Below are 10539 nucleotides of genomic sequence, written 5' to 3' on the forward strand. Positions count from 1 at the left end.
TGAGAAATTATTGATTGAGAATGAATAATATGCATATCAGCTCAATGACTCTATATGTCATCTTAGAGAAGGAATAATATGCAGGGGCAAAGGTAAGACCTCCAACTTGTGTTTGTGCTTAGGCAGCCTTAGGTGTATTTTCTTCCTAGTCAGGTCTTAGGGGGTTGAATTTGCAGAGACATTGTCTCACTAGTTATTGTATTAACCATTTTCAAGTCCTTAGATGGTGTTGGCGGAGGACCAAAAGTCCTGGAGTCTAAGAAAGTGGAGATCGAAGAATCAACGAACATGTCTGATTAGAAGGTCATAGGACAATTCCTTTTTTTTTAAGCCAATATTTTTGTAAATAGCCTAGCATTGTATATAAACCCGTTTATTTATAAAAAGGCTTGTTTTGGTTTGAAAAATTGAGGTCCTACTTTTCTATCCTATTGTTTTATTGTCTGGGGATTATTTATATGTTTTTGCATGTGTACTAAAATAAAAAGGTCGGCGATACATCATGGGACGTTGCTATTCAATCGATCAGTGAGGGATGAGCGCGTGCTCAAGGATCAAGACATGACAGTTTTGGCCTCCCTATTGAGCATAGTCAAGAGGTAACAGAGTACTCAGTAGTGGGAGTAGCCGTGCGCACTATACACGATATGTCACAACCATTTGGGTCAATGAGGATCTACCTAATCTTGTGCCACACCAATTTGTGGCCTAGTACTTTTGGGTAGGTGGCGAGAGCAACGGTCCCATTAGTGGCTTCAATGGTCCGTGGGGTTCTGAAGGCTTTGGGGGCGACATCAACTGGGATGCCAAGCATGGGGACATTCCCGATGGAGTGGTGTCCAACCCCGAGATCGACCCCACGCTGATCACTGAGTCGGAGGCCTAGATTTTGGAGGCCATTGGGGCTTAGGTAGACGTGAGGTGTTAGTAATTTTTGAACCACCCTTGTAGTATTAGAGGCGTAGGTGTACCCAGCCCCTTTTTTGAAGGAGGTCGTGGCAAAGTAGTTAGGCGTGTCGGAGGTGAAGAAGCTAGTTGATTAACCCTCGAACTTGTGTTGTATGAGACGTTAACTCATAATGCTTTTCTATATATATGAATATGTTTTTAACTATCCCTACTATTTGATAGTTGAAGATCTGTATACGTTTCCACTTGTGCGTATCAAGGTTATTACGAATTGATCGGCAACGCCTCCTAGGACGTCACAATCAAATGACCAAAGGATAAGTAAAGGTTCGATGGGCACGGGTTGTCACACGGCCGTAGAGGTTTAGAGCGTGACATATGGCAAGGTTTAATGTGGCATCCTAGAATTTCTTGTCAATCCTTAGGGCTGCTCTAATTCATGTTTTTGCATTGAGACTTTGGCCAAGCTTTTGGTGGGTAATTATTTGATAGGAAGATTCTATTTTGACCATGTGGATTATTGATTGGAATTTATTAAATTAGGTCACAAAGTTTTAGTGAATAATAAATCTCAATTAGGTGTTTATATAATTAAGGATTAGGTGGATTATTAGGATGATGATGGACTAAACATTTAAAGGCCCAAACCAGCCCATTGCCTCAACCCATTCTCGGCCAGCCCACGAAGCCCAAGGAGGAGAGTTGCCATCGGCCCATGGCTGGCCCAAGCCCATGAGGGGCTGTCGACGTGCAAAGGAGGGGGGGATCCAGTTGCATGCCTCCCCCCATTTGTCCCAAGGAGATGGCCAAGTGTCCTCCATGCAAACGCTAATGATGGCTAATGATGGGGGGGGAGAAATTAGGGGAAGATGATGCCGGTTTAAGTGAGAGAGAGAGAGAGAGAGAGAGAGTTCTTCCGAGAAAGAGAGAGAGGAGACAAAGAGAAGGAAGAAAGGAAGAAAGGGAGAAAGGAAGAGAGGAAGGAGGAGGACCGTTCGACCGTCTGCCATGTGTCCGTCGTCCGTCGCCGCCATGTCCCGTCGCCGTTGTGCTCGTTGCTTGCTCGGTTTAGAGGCAAGTGGGATCCTTGATCTACTCTTGCATGTTGTGCCTAGTATGTGTGATTGAATGGTGATAAATTTCGGATGTTTTGGTGTGAAAAGCTGAAGTTTTAAGAGTGGTGTTTTAGGCTAGTAAACTGTTCTTGAGAAAACAGCTCGACCTTGGATGTTCTAGTGGCTTGAATGTGATGTTATAGTTAGATTTTGGTCATGACTTCTAAATGAAAGTTGTTAAGGACTTCTTTTAGTATAACATACTCAAATTTGGGACAAAACGAACAAGTATAAGTGGGTGAAATCTTTATTATTTGGAAAGACTGAATCTGGAGATTTCGGTAACTACATTTGATGAATGCATGGACTGTAAGGCTAAATTTTCGTTGAAATTTCACTTTTATTTTTTAACAAAAGATGTAAAGGACATCCTGAGGTTCAACATATCAAAAATTTAGAGAAAACCAACAAGAATAGGTAGGTGAAATCGTGGTTTTTCGGAGGTAGTTGGATCTGGAAATTTCGGTAATAGAAACAGAAGTTTTAACCACCTATATTTAATTATCTAGGACGAATCTGACTTTTATTCCTTCATAAAAAATGTACCCTGGGGTCTCGACTACCACATAGTCTAATTTCATAATTTTTTAAGGTCATTTGGTTATTTAATCGGAAATTTTTTAAAACCGTGTAATCTGATGTGTTCAGACTTAGTCAGTTTCAATGCGTGGACTATATCGTTTCGTATGAGGTTCTTTTGGCAATTTTTTCTTCATGAAATATATCTCTTTATGTCTTCCCTACAACATATTTAAATTTCGTAATTTTTTAATTTCATTTGCCTATTTAACCAAAAATATTTCAAAAACTGTGCAAGTTGAATTGTTAGAATGGTAGTGCTGTAATGCTTGGTCTATACCGAATTGTATGAGGGTCTTTTGGTGTATTGTTCTTCATGAAATACCTGCCTTTATGTCTTGACTATTACATATTCAAATTTCATGATTTTTTAAGGTCATTTGGGTATTTAATTTAAATGTTTTCTAAAACTGTGCAAGCTGGATTGTGCGAATTTCAAAAGCTGTAATGCATGGACTATTTTGTTTTGTATGAGCCCATAAATTGTATTTTTTTAAGTGATTGAATCTTGCTACACATGTAATGATACTTGGCATTATATATAAAATCAAAAGCTAAAAATTGACCTGGTTGCCATCACATCATGTGCTATGTTGATATTGAGACATAAATGGTGAATATGAGTTATGATAAATGAGAATACCATCGGAGGGGTGAGCCGACGATGCTCCGGGAGTGTCGAGATGCCCGGAGAGGGGAGTGCCGGATACCCGGGATGTTGGGGTTCAGGATGTCCTCGGGAATTTCAGATGCCCGAGATGTGGGGGTGCCGGAAGCCTCGGAGGTGTGTGCCGAGGGGATACCTCATGATGCCAGTTGAGATACAGATGCTCGGAATGTGGGGGTGTCGGATGCCCGGTGGTGTGTGCCGAAGGTTCCTCACGATGTTAGGTGGGGTGCGAGCGATAAAATGGGGGATGCAATCACTGGTCCCGGGAAAGAAAAATGTGGTGACCTAATTGAAAGATAAAGAGTTGAAATTGAATTATGCATGGTATGGTGACATGTATGTGTCACGGGCCGATCGATTGGGATCATGACCGTGCGGCGACTCGGGCAACTTTGGATCACCCAAGCCAAACCTTGCTCGATCAGCGCTCACTCGCTCGCTTACCCAAATTGTTGAGAGAGAAAGTAGAGAGAGGAGTTCTGGAAGGAAAGGAAAAGCTTTGATATTTCTGAAATGGATTGGATGATTACAAATGAAGGAGGACACCCCTTTTATAGTTAAGGGCCTCGGCTTACAACCGTTGATCTTCGATCAGCGCTCACTCGCTCGCTTACCCGGATCGTTGAGAGAGAAAGTAGAGAGAGGAGTTCTGGAAGGAAAGGAAAAGCTTTGATATTTCTGAAATGGATTGGATGATTACAAATGAAGGAGGACACCCCTTTTATAGTTAAGGGCCTCGGCTTAAAACCGTTGATCTACTTTTCATCCAGCGGACGAGATCGCACCACCTTAACTACCGACATAATGTCTAACTACCGTCTACCGACATAAATAAAAGGAACAGACTCCCGTAATATGACTCAATGACGATTTCATCCGCCCTTGCAATCCTCGGGGAGAAGGCTTGGTGGGAATCCAAGCGAAAGCAGGAGGTCCACGGGCGAGTTGGGGTCGACTCTAGGGAACCTCGCAGGTCGACTCTCTTTAGGCCCGTGACATTCTCCCACACTCAATCGAGCGACATCCTCGTCGCTCTCAGCTTCGCGGGCAGCCTTGCGAGCTTTGGCCCGAGCTTTCTTGTTCTTGTTGCGTTTCACTTGGACACTCATGAACGAAGGGCCACATCCTTCGATGATGAAGTCGGACTTGGCATGCGGCTCGGTCTTCGGCTTGGACGGAGCACGCGGCGTGCACTCAACCTCGGGAAAGCGCTTGGATGGGCATGTCGTGAGTCGGAGTAGGATCCAACTTGACCTTCAGCTTCACCTCGGACAGCTTGTTGATGCGCATGACGGCCTTCAAGCTCTTGTCGAGGCATCGGATTGACGCAATGGTCTTGGTGTCGACCACCCCTTTGATCATGGGGATCATTGACGGGCACTTTTGATCGAGGATCATCATGCACTTGGTCCTCATGTCGATCATGGCTCCCACACTCTCAAAGAATTGCATGCCAAGAATGAGATCATAATCGTCAAGAGGGATTACCTCGAACGCCATTCGGCCCTTCCATCTGCCAATCTTGATGTCCACGTCGGGTGTTGCTCCTATGCCATGGAAGTCACCCGAATTGATGGGCTTGTATGACTTCCCGGATGGCTCCACGTGAAGTCCCAAGGCCTTTGCAACCTCGGTCGACATGAACATGTTGGATGCGCCGGTGTCGACCAAAGCGTAAAGCGTTCGGCCGCCCACCTCGACCTCCACAAAGAACATGTCGGTGTTTGGTGCGATTCCTTCTTCTTTGGTCGGCGATCGGGCTTGGACCGAGTTGATCATCCTCACAGCTCCGATCCGAATATGCCGCTTATCTTCTTTGGACTCCTCCTTTTCTTCCTCGATGGCAAGGAGGGCATTGATTCGACCCTTCTTCGGGCACTTTTGGGTCCAGTGCGGACCTTGGCAAATGAAACAAGGAGAAGGCGGGGGTTGATCGAACCTACTCGCGTAGTCCGTCGGTGGTCGACCCCTTTGGAAGGATGGCTTGGAAGTTCCCTCTCCCCATGGTTTGGCTTGGCCGCCTTGATCATGCGCGCCTCGGGATGTGCTTTGTGCTTCATCCTTGCAAGGTCGATGGACCTCCAATCCCTTGATCGACTCCTTGGTTCGGTCTTGGTGAGGTCGACGAGTGACTCGGCCACGCTTAGAGCTCGCGCAAGACTACTCACGTCCCGCCTCTTCAGCTCGAGAAGTGCACATGGCTTTAATCCATCCATGAACGCTCCGAGAGCCTCATCTTCGCTCAGGTTGCGAATCTGGAGTTTGAGTTCAGTGAACTCCTTCACGTACTCTCGGATCGTGCCTCTTTGCTCGAGGCGATGGAGCTTGCTACAGGCTTCTTGCTGAGCAAACTCGGGGAAAAAGTAGTCCCGGAACTCTCTCACAAAGTCGTCCCATGTGCACACGGGATTGGCGCCGCGTCTAACCTCGTCACACCTATTGCGCCACCAAAGCATTGCCGTATCGAACAAGAACATGGACGCGGTTCGTACCTTGGTCGACTCGTCGTGTATGTTGACGGCGCCGAAGTATTGCTCCATGCTCTAGACGAAGTTGTCCACCTCCTTGGCAGATCGTTCGCCTTTGAACTCTTTCGGCTTTGGTATCTCAATCTTGGGCACCGCTTGGTTCGGCACAGCACCATTGGTGATGCTCAGCTTGCACAGGGCGAGCTCGGTCTTGAGCTCTTGGATCTCGGCCTTCATGGCTTCAACCTCGTCCCTACGCGGAGCTTCTTCCTCGACCACTTGGACGCGCTCCTTCAACACATCGATCGATGCTTCCAGGGCTTCGTCCTTGTCATGTAAGGACGCGGTAGCTTCGTTGAAGCATGACGTGAAGTCTTCACGGAGCGAACTCTCAACCTCCATGATCCGATCTCGCACATCGTCAAGACCTTCCATGAGTTCGAGCACGGCGCTCCAGACCTTCCCGATCTTCTCATCGAACGCAGCTACAGCATCCATCGAGGCGTCTCTTTTCTTTGCTCGGCCACGGTTCTCGTTGACTTGTGCGGCCTCTCCAACCATGACAACTTCTTGGCTCGACATTCCTTCGAACAGTTAGTGCTCCTTGACCTCTTGAACGGATCTCTCTTTTGCTCTGATACCACTTGTCACGGGCCGATCGATTAGGATCGTGACCACGTGGCGACTCGGGCAACTTTGGATCACCCAAGCCAAGCCTTGCTTGATCAGCACTCACTCGCTCGCTTACCCGAATCGTTGAGAGAGAAAGTAGAGAGAGGAGCTCTGGAAGGAAAGGAAAAGCTTTGATATTTCTGAAATGGATTGGATGATTACAAATGAAGGAGGACACCCCTTTTATAGTTGAGGGCCTCGGCTTACAACCGTTGATCTACTTTTCATCCAGCGGACGAGATCGCACCGCCTTAACTACCGACATAATGTCTAACTACCATCTACCGATATAAATAAAAGGAACAGACTCCCGTAATATGACTCAATGATGGTTTCGTCCGCCCTTGCAATCCTCGGGGAGAAGGCTTGGTGGTAATCCGAGCGAGAGCAGGAGGTCCACGAGCGAGTTGGGGTCAACTCTGGGGAACCTCGCGGGTCGACTCTCTTTAGGCCCGTGACATATGCATGGCTGTATGATATGATATGCATGAATGCTTGATGATGAGTGCATGGTTGTATATGCACCTATGGCATGATGGTATATGCATGAATGATGGATGATGGATGATGAGTGCATGGTTGTATATGCACCAATGGCATGATGGTATATGCATGAATGCTTGATGATAAGTGCATGATGGTGTATGCACATATGGTATGATGACATATGCATGTCTGCAAGGTAAGTTATGCTTGGATGTATGAATGATATGTGCTTTGTTTATGATGTCATGATTGTTCTATTTGATGCATTGAGTAGTTTAATGGATCTTTTACCTGCTAAGTGGTTATACTCACCCCTTTAGGACAAACATTTCAAATTAGAAAGATGCTTCTCCCTTCGATCACGCGAAGTACCTTTTACAGCCTTCCATCTGACGTGGAGGTCGATTATATGGAGCTCAATTGTGTCACCATCCTTGGTCTAACGTTTATACGAGTTCGTGTGCTGGTAATGTATGATGTGGGCCTGGCTGGGGGCCCGGTCATCCAGGAGTTCTTGTCAGTCCACATCTGCCGTGACGGAGTGATGCGGGGGATGTTGCCGCCACCACCGCCCGATGCACCGGGGTGGGTGTGATGACCCGCGTGAGGATTGAGAGCTAACACTTTTTTAGGATAGCCGACACTTGTAGATGGAGGATGACACGTGATCGATATAGGGGGTCGAGATCTCTTTTGAGCTGTGGCCAAGTTTAGTTAAAAGTCTTGGCTTTTCTTTTTAATTGTACCGACCCGAGAAATCCATCATGAAAATACAAATAAAAGTGGCTCGGCTTTATCTTTTCTTATGGTGCGTAGTTGGTGTGCATTGCATTATGGTTATTGGAGGAAGGAATGGTGAGACTTGTTTATGCTTCCGCTAATAAGTTGCACCGGGACCGTTTTCAAAAAAAAAAAAGAAACGCCTATGAACTACGGTGCTTCCGCTAAGAGATGTAACTAGTATTCATTAGATGGAGCGATAGGTACCTGTGGTGACCTTAGGTGTTTCGGGGTGCCACACTCAAGCTTGACCTTGCCAACCTTGGGCTAGCTCAACCTCACCTATGGCTAATCATTGGTTGTCATCATAGCCAACAACTAGCTAAGGAAGACGCAAAAAAAAAAAATAAAGAAAATAAAATAATTAATAACAATAACAATATAATTAAATAATTCAAAGTTTTTTTATAACTTTCCCCACAATTAGATTTTTCCTACTAAATGGTGCAAAATATTTTCTAGTGAATTTTCATATTTCGACCAAACACAGAAAAATATTGATATTTTCTTTAAAATGACTTCTTGAAAAATTAGTTACATTTTCCCCAAAACAAATGGACCCTAAATTGACAAATCTTCGGCGGGTTTATGACTAAATTGATACAAAAAAATAATTTAGGAATAAATTGGCTAAAACAACACAATTGAAAAATTTATTACTGAATTATCTGCCCTACAATATGTTTAAGAATTTTTGGACAATTATCTCAATATCTTCATAAAGCATCTTATTCTCCCTAAGCCAAAAATGCTCAAGATTGCCTTGAGGAAGAAGAATCAATTTTAAGTTTTTTAATTTTAAGTTTTTTTTAATTCTAAGTTTTTTATTTTTTAGAATATTTTAAATAAAATTAAGTTTTAATTTAATTTAATTAATTTTAATATTAATTATTTACACATCAAACACAAAACGATGTCATTTTTTGCATTTTCTTGCCATGTCAGCGTGCAAAACAACGCCGTTTGCACCCAACTCGTTGGAAAATTGTCACGTCAGTCATTTGGCCAGATTTTGGCTGGAATGGCACTAAGTGTTCCATTTTACTCCGAAACTAGCACTTAAGTGTACATTTCCGAAATTTTGGCACTCCAAGTGTCCCAAACTCGAATTTTTGCTTTACTCCGCAACTCCTTGGCAATCATAAACTGCTTATCACATTGATAGTTGCTTCATCTTCCCTGTGATAGTCACAAATAGCAGTGCTGCTCAAAGTTTTCCTTATAGTCTCAATGCCGCCCCCCCCATGACTGCATCTCTATCAAAAACATTTGATTTTTTTTTTTTGGCAAGGTCCCAGTTTCCAAATCCATTACCGGTCATCGCATTTATAATAACTTGTTTAGAGTTCAGTGAACAACCACTTTCTTTCGGATTTTCTTTCGGTCCTGGTTAGGGGGAATTTCCTTCAATCACCCTTTTAATTGGTGGGTCACAAGTTATAAATAGCCCTCTGTACAAAATTAACTAAATATAAACATGAGTGGTGTCCATTGTTGTAGCCCACCTATCAAAAGGTTGTTGGAAGAAGCAGAATTGGAGGAAAACATGGCATTTTTTCCTACATAATTAATTTGAGTATGGTGCATCCTACATATTTTATAGTGTAAGTCTCTTTCCACACAAAATCTCATATGACGAGGAAAAACAAAAGAGTATAGCCTAGTATACCATACCCTTATGCGAAAAACTTGTTGAAATCTGATGCGTGAATAAAAGGAAAAAACGCAGGCATAAAGCAGTATGAGGGAGGTGTCATGAATAGAACTCCAGATCTTTGACTGTGATATAAAAATAGGTTCAATACCCCACTATTTTCTTTAAAAGTTGAAAGAGTTAGCCTACGGATGTTGGTCTTTTCTCTCGTACATTAGGCACAATGTTCTCTTTTCTTCTCTTTTGTGTTTTGTGAGGGTGTTGGGGACCAGAAATGTTTTCTTCTTCTTGGGGGGGGTGCTAGACAAATAAACTGAGTAGAGAATTTTGTTTTTTTTCAACTTGGGCAAGCAAATCATTGAGACGATTTCAAGAAAGACACAAATGAAACAAATGAAAGGAAAAATAACCCGCACATGATTTTTATAGCCACAAGTTGCCTTGCTAGGTTGCTTCCTCAATGACTTTGTCTTATCCTTGTTTTGAAGTCCTCAACACAAAGGTTAGATTTGAGTTTGCATTAAATTTTACCTTGTGATCATCCACAAGTTGAAAGTACCTTAGGAAAGTGAAGGGTCGGTAAAGAGAAGAGAATGAGGGAGTGACCATAATACTATCACTATAAACTCTGCTTTTAACTAAACAAATACAAATACAAATACAAATACAAATACAAAAAAAAAAAAAAAAAAAACCTCAGCACTGGAACTATGTGATTATAAACTATGCAAGCCACGAGAAGACGGATACCCGTCTTATATCTCTTACCTTAGGCACAACGTTTTCTTTTCTCCTTTTTGTGATTTTTATAGGCATTACAAGTCCAGAAATATTTTATTCTTTTCAGAAGATTGTTCAGGAAACTGAGTAGAATATGTTGCCTTTGAGACTTGTCATTTTTCTTTCCTCTCACTTCTACATCTTTGTTGTTTCACCTAAACAGCCTTAAAAGGATTAAATTAGATAGATGATTATATGCAAAAGTGCTTTAGAAAAGTGAAGGGTTAGAAGAGAGAAGAGAGGTGAGGGAGCGACCAAAATAATATTACTGCTTGCAAACAGCCCTCTCCTTCTCCTTTGCTCCCACCTTTCCCTCCATCTTTTTCATTTCTTCACCCACGCCATCGCCAACACCATTCATCTTCATGCCACCATCATCCCACCACCACCACCGTTGACCAGCACCCTCCACCAACTCCAGCACCT

Source organism: Eucalyptus grandis, chromosome 2 (genome assembly GCF_016545825.1).
Source record: "Eucalyptus grandis isolate ANBG69807.140 chromosome 2, ASM1654582v1, whole genome shotgun sequence".
Lineage (NCBI taxonomy): Eukaryota > Viridiplantae > Streptophyta > Magnoliopsida > Myrtales > Myrtaceae > Eucalyptus > Eucalyptus grandis.